Source organism: Balaenoptera acutorostrata, chromosome X (assembly GCF_949987535.1).
Source record: "Balaenoptera acutorostrata chromosome X, mBalAcu1.1, whole genome shotgun sequence".
Lineage (NCBI taxonomy): Eukaryota > Metazoa > Chordata > Mammalia > Artiodactyla > Balaenopteridae > Balaenoptera > Balaenoptera acutorostrata.
Genome location: NC_080085.1, coordinates 99,904,424 through 99,911,522, shown reverse-complemented (window position 1 = coordinate 99,911,522; position 7,099 = coordinate 99,904,424).

The following is a 7,099-nucleotide window of genomic DNA, read 5'->3' as shown; positions in this document are numbered from 1 at the left end:
GTAACGTTTTGATGTTTGGCTTCATGTTTTTTTCCAGGAAAAAAACCTCTTATATATCCTGGGTCTTCCCTTCCCTCTCCAAACCAGTTCCTCAGAGCTGAGAGGTTGTTTCCCAGGCTATAGTCCTCAGTAAGTTCCCCAAATAAAATTCAACTCTCAAATTTTAGGTTGTGTGTTTTTCTTTCAGTTGACAGTACTATAGTTATGTATAGATGTTAACATTGGGAGAGGTGAGGGAAAGATGGACAGCAATTTCCTATACATTTCTTTGTTACTTACAGTGAATTTAAAATTACTTTAAAATATCAATAAAAAGTTTTTATAAGGCATAGGTTGACACTGTATGTTAAATATGTTGAGAAAACAAAACTCCAAATTGTTCTGCATGAGTCTCCCTCTGAAAATGTCAGACTCCTCCTGATGCCAATGCTTCTATAGAATTTTCATTCACATTTAAAACAAAAGAACATGATATCTTTATCAAGGATTCATAAATGAAGAAGTAGCCCAAGGGTGTGTTATAATTGGAGAGGTTTAATCAAAAGTATTGCATCCAACACTCCTTTGACAATGCTTGTTGGAATTTCTGCCCTTACTTCCACTCTTTGGAAGTCACCAATTTTAAAGTGACTATGCTTTAAGGTATTTTGTGGTAACCCATTAACAAGGGGAAATTTCCTAACACTGTATACTGGGGAAAGCAAGCTCTGAGCAAACAGACTGGGTCCGAAGCCTAGAGCAACATTTAGACTGGAAGGAGGTAATAATGCTAAAGTCTTAGAATCCTAAAGGCACTAAGCATGCAGAAATGAGGAGTACCTAAAAGAACTGGTGAAATAGGGAGAGAAGGAATGTATTGCAAACTTACCTACCTAACAATTTGGCTAAGAAGTAGTCTTTGTGTACTACACAGACTCCAGGTTTCAAGTCCCATGCAGTCTCTGACATACACAACACAAAAGTTACTTACATGTTTGAAGGGTAGGTGTTTGATCAGACAAAGCCAGTAGCAAATAATTTTCTTCAGAAAACACTCAGTATGCTCAGTGGTGTGCTAGATGGTCTTGGCTATAGAGATATGCAGGGCATAACCTTGGTCTTAAAATTTACAGTGAAGTTGGGAACATAAGAAAAGTATACTGAAAAAGGCATCTAATACTATATATTCTCAATATCTATACCTGGTAGATAGAGGACATTCTATAATAGTTCAGAAAAATGCTATGAACTGGAGAAGTCAAAGACATTTCAGAAAGATGACAGGATATGAGTAAACCCTTGACTCATGGGCAGAGCTCAGCTAATCGGGAAGGATAGGCATTAGGCGTTTTAGGCAATAGGAATGTTGGGTGCTGAGATTTGGAGATAAGACTGAGAAGTATCAACTGGTGGAAGCTATAAGGAGACAGATTTAAGCTCAGTATAAAAAATAACTTTCTTAAACAGTGCTTTCCAAAGATAAAATAGAGTACCTTGAAATAAGTACCTTGACATTGGACACTTTTATGTTTATGTTAATTGACCACCTTTTGTGGATGTTCCAAACGATATTCAAGGTTCAGATGGTTGTTTAAATTTTTATGTCTGTCTTGAAACGGAGGCTTTATGGTGATACTATAATTCTTGCTCCCAGATTCCCTATCACACTGTCCTACTTGCCTGATAAACCGGATCACACTGACATGGCTATCTGTCTATACTACCAACTGTTTATTTTAATACTCTCTATGTACTGTGCTCTACATTCCTATTTTAACATCATCCTATCACCTACACATATTCCTCGATTTCAAACTTATTCGGAACTCGTTTTCCAGGTCTGACCATCCTCATATAAGCTTGAATCCAAGTTCTTATTCTAATTCTTGATTACTTTCCAAATATATGAAAACGAATTTTATACCAACACCAAAGCCTTTTTTTTAGGCTGAATAACCTTATTACTTCCATTATGCCTTCAAAAATGCCTTCAAAATCCTTCATCAGCTCACTTTAATTCATCATTTCTCATCTTAATATGATACCCAGTTTCACATATGTGATCTCTCCAGAGCCAAATAGATTTAAACTCTATTAGCCATGTTACTTAAGATTTTGCTTTAGTTCCAGTTGAAGTGGGTGAATTGAAATACATGCAGCAGCCGACCTTTTATATCCTAGATAACTAAAATTACAGAAATAGTCTAAAAAGTAAATAGTTAAATTTGTTACTGGGTTTCACACAAGAAAAGGAGATTTTAACCCATCATAAAATATGAATATGTCTTAAAAAATAGAAAGTTAGAAAAGATGACTTGGTGGGAATGTAAACTGGTACAACCATTGTGAAGCCAGTATGGAGGTTCCTCACAAAATTTAAAATAGAATTACCATATGATCCAGCAATCCTACTTCTGAGTATATATCCAAAAGAGATGAAATCACTATCTTGAAGAGATACCTGCACCCCCATGTTCATTGCAGCATTATTCATAAAAGCCAAAACTTGGAAAAACCTAAGTGTCATCAATGGATGGATGGATAAAGAAAATGTGGTGTGTGTGTGTGTGTGTGTGTGTGTGTGTGTGTGTATATATATATATATATATATATATATATATACACACATAAAATGTAATATTATTCCACCACAAAAAAGATGTAAATCCTTCCATTTGTGACAACATGGATGGACCTTGAGGGCATTACACTGAATGAAATAACTCAGAGGGAGGAAGACAAATACTTATATGCAGAGTCTCAAAAAGCTGAACTCATAGAAAGAGAGAGTAGAATGGTAGATGCCAGGGTCTAAGAGGTGAGGGAAATAGAGAGGTGTTAGTCAAATGGTACAAACTTCCAGCTGTAAGATGAATAAGTTCTAGGGATCTTATATATAGCATGGTGACTATAATTAACAATAATATATAATATACTTGAAAGTTGTTAAGCAAGTAGATCTTAAATGTTGTTAACAGCAAAAAAATGTAATTATGTGAGGGGACAGAGGTGATAACTAACCTTATAGTGGTAATTATTTTGCAATATATACATATATCAAATCATATTGTACACCCAAACTTACATAAGTTATATGTCAATAATACCACAATGAAGTGGACAAAAAGTAGAAAAGATGAGACTGAAGATCCTAGTTAAATACATCTCTTCATTGGAACATTACTTAGTCATTAGTAGGATTGAAGTATATCCATCTGAGCTAATATGGAAAAGTATACAAACTATATTAAGTGAAAAATGAAAGGTGCATTACTAACTATAGTATGATTATATTCGTAGAATGTAGAAAAATATATTCATGGATATGTCTATATATCTATATACATAGATATAGATATATAGATATACACACACACATGCTGGAATATACTTTTTCTTAAAGAAATAACAAATGCTTAATAAGAGTTAAGTCTCAGGGGAAGAATTAGTGGGTAGGAGTTATAGCAATGAGAAGCTTTTGCTTCATTTTGTAATTTTTTTTGCATTTTATAAATTTAAACATATATGTCTTTTATGTCAAAAGGGGGCAGACTTCTTATTGTCTTATTTGTACTTCCTTAAGAAAAAAACCTTCATATTATAAAGAGTTTTATTGCAATTGCCTTTTATTGACCATGTCACATAGTTGAATCAGGGTGAGTCAGAATGTTCAGGCCTTTTCTGCCCAGTTCTCCATATGTAGTTGCTGGCTGACAGTTTATTAAATGAGTACAAAGAATGAGAGAGGCAATACGCAAAGGCAACCACTGTGAAAGATTTTCAGATACGTTTTCCTTCCCTTCAGAACCCTATGTATTAATATCCTTATGTAAAAATTTCCAATAAAGCAAAGGAGACTTTGTGTCTAGTGGGACCAGAAGAACCAGCATAAATCAGTACAGGTTAGGAAGCTACTGGAGTAGTGCAGGCAAGAGATAAAAGTGGTTTGGATTAGGCTAATAGCAGAAGAGGTGGGTAGACAACAGATTTGGGATACATTTTTGGAAATGAAACTAGCAGGTCTTGGTGATAAAAGGGTTAATAATAAGGCAGGAATAAAAACTGTGACTGGAATTGCTGATGCAGATGGGAGAAATTTTAGAGGACTTGGTCTACAATAATAAGAGGATCATGAAGTGGGAAAAGGAGTTGAAAGGAAATAATACCATGCTCGGGAAAAATAAAATGGATGACCACAACGATAATGTAGGAATACTACTTGGTGGATAAAGAATGACCTTTGATATTAAAGACTTGGGCTTTCTACCATATAACCTCTGTGATGAATTGGTCTTTTTTCTTTTTTGTAATAGGGATACTACCACTATCTAACTCATAATTTTCTTGTGGGATGAAATCAGGTAATATACATGAGAAAAATTCCTTGTGAGCTCTAAAGCACCATATGAATGTTTTTAATACTATTACTACTATTTTAAAACAATGAAAATTAACTCCCTCTCCTTTAATTAAAAATCCTTACCAGCAGCATACTACACTGCATATAATCTCCAAACACTAACTTTGCTGTGTATCTTCTACATTCAACATTATTTTTCAGAGATTTATCCATATCAATAATTATAACTCTAGTTGATCCATTTTAATTGATACCTAGCATTCCATTGAGTGAATATACTACAATGTATCTATCCTTTCCTTTATTGAAGTACATTTAGAATGTTTTAATTTTTTCATTAATGCAATGCTTCAAAAATATTCTCATATATGTTTTCCTGTGTAGATACAAGAATTTCTCTAAGATATAGGTCTAGAAACAGGTAAGACTGGTTGTAGGGAATAAACATCTTCAGCTTTATTAATATTGTCAAATGCCCTTTTATGGTGTTTGAAACAATTTGTATTCTTACCAGCAGTGTGTGAGTTCCTGCTCCCTCAAAACCTTAGAGACACTTAGTATCCTTAAACTTCTTAAATGTTTGCTGAATCTGATAGTGAGGGATGGAGATGGAATGTCTTTGTTGTTTCACTTTACACTTTACTAGAGCTACCAAACAGTCTTTCATACTTTTTTAGCCCTTATATTTTTTTCTTTGATTAATGACCTTTTATGACCCTGGCTACTATGGACTGAATGCCTGTGTTCCCCCAAAATGTATATGCTGAAGCCTAACACCCAATATGTTGGTATTTGGAAGTGGGGGAGCCTTTGGGAAGCGATTAGGTCTTTGGGAAGGAGCCTCATAAATGGTTATCAGTGCCCTTATAAAAGAGGCCCCAGAGAGTCTCCTAGCCTAGCCGTCCCCAACCTTTTTGGCAACAAGGACCGGTTTTGTGGAAGACAATTTTTCCAGGGACCGGGGTGGGGAGGGAGGATAGTTCTGGGATGATACAAGTGCATTACATTTATTGTGCACTTTATTTCCATTATTATTACATTGTAATATATAATGAAATAATTATACAACTCACCATAATGCAGAATCAGTGGGACCCCTGAGCTTGTTTTCCTGCAACTAGATGGTCCCATCTGGGGGTGATGGGAGACACTGACACCCGACGTGTGTTGCTTATGTTCATTCTATTCCATAATCTCGTTTTGGTTGCTGTCACTGCAGAAAACCCTGCTTCACAAAGACAGGATGTTGGAAATGGAATTAGGCTTTTCAGTGCTTTTGTGTCAATCTCAGGATATTCCACCTTGACTTTAATCCAGAATGTATGGAGATTTGAAGTTGTCTCAAACATACTTTTAAGGCCACCATCATTTGCGATCTCAAGTAGTTGATCCTCTTCTAGCACGGACAAAGTCGATTCACCTGGCTTATTCATGAATGAGTCGCGGATCCATTCCTTCCCAGTTCGGGGGTCTTTTGTGGTTGGGAAGTAATGCTCAAGCTCTTTTGAAAGCTGAGATAGGTGATCATGCACCAGCTGGGAGAAAGAAGGCCCTGGCTCAGTCTCTTTCAAAATCTCTGCTAATGTTTGAAATATGTCAAAAATCCCAATGTTCACTCATCGCCCGCATAATTCCAGTTTGCCTTTGAATGCAGCCACTTTATCTGCCGACTTGAACACAGTTGTCATTCTCTCCTGAAGTGACAGATTGCGTCCATTGAGCAGGTTGAATATGTCACACAAGTTAGCAAGTTTTGCGACCCATTCTTTGTCATTGAAAGGTGATGCCAGTGGTGACTGTTTTTCTAAGAGAAATTTCTGGAGCAGCTCTTGTAACTCAAAAACTCTCGCCAGTGATCCACCTTTAGAAAGCCATCTCGCTTCTGTGTATAAGAGAAGACGTGTGTGCTCTGTGTCCATCTCCTCACAGAGCTGCGTGAACAGATGTGAGTTATGGGCATGTACTTTAATGTGGTTGATAATTTTAATCATATCCTGCAAAACGTTGTTAAGTTCAGGTGACATTTTTCAGCTAACCAGCATTTCTGTATGGATGACACAGTGCGTAGACTCACATTCAGAAGCGACCTCTTTGACCTGAGTAGTGAAACCAGAAAGCGGTCCAGTCATGGCAGCCTCTCCGCCCGTGCATATACTGACACAAAATGACCAATTCAGTTTTCCTGATATGTAATCAAAGTCTTGGATAGTTCTGCAGCTGGGGTGTTGGTTGGCAACAGAAGTGCACATAACATATCCTTATGCACATCCTCCTGAAAAATATATTGCACAAAAACAAAGCATTGTTCCCTTGTTCTCAACATCGGTAGACTCGTCGACCTGGATTGCGTACCATGGTGACTCATTAATCCTCTCTAACAATTGTGCCTCAATATCCTCTGCTATTTCATCAATTCATCTAGTTATGGTGCTAGCTGAAAGAGGAACACGTGCCACCTTTTGAACTGCAGCCTTTCCTAAAAGTTCACGACACATGTCCTTAGCAGCAGGCAGGATCAACTCTTCACCAATAGTAAAGGGCTTCTTAGCTTTAGCAATGCAGTTAGCCACTAAGAATGATGCTCTCAGTGCAGACACATTTGATGAAGTGGTGGCCTTCAATAATTGCTTCTGTTCTTTGTGTTCGTGTTTTTTTTCTTTTGAAAAACTCCAAAGGCTTGTCTTTTAACGCAGGGTGCTTGGTCTCCATGTGGCAAAGGAATTTTGAGGGTTTCGTGGTTTCATTGGATAGCCAGTCGCC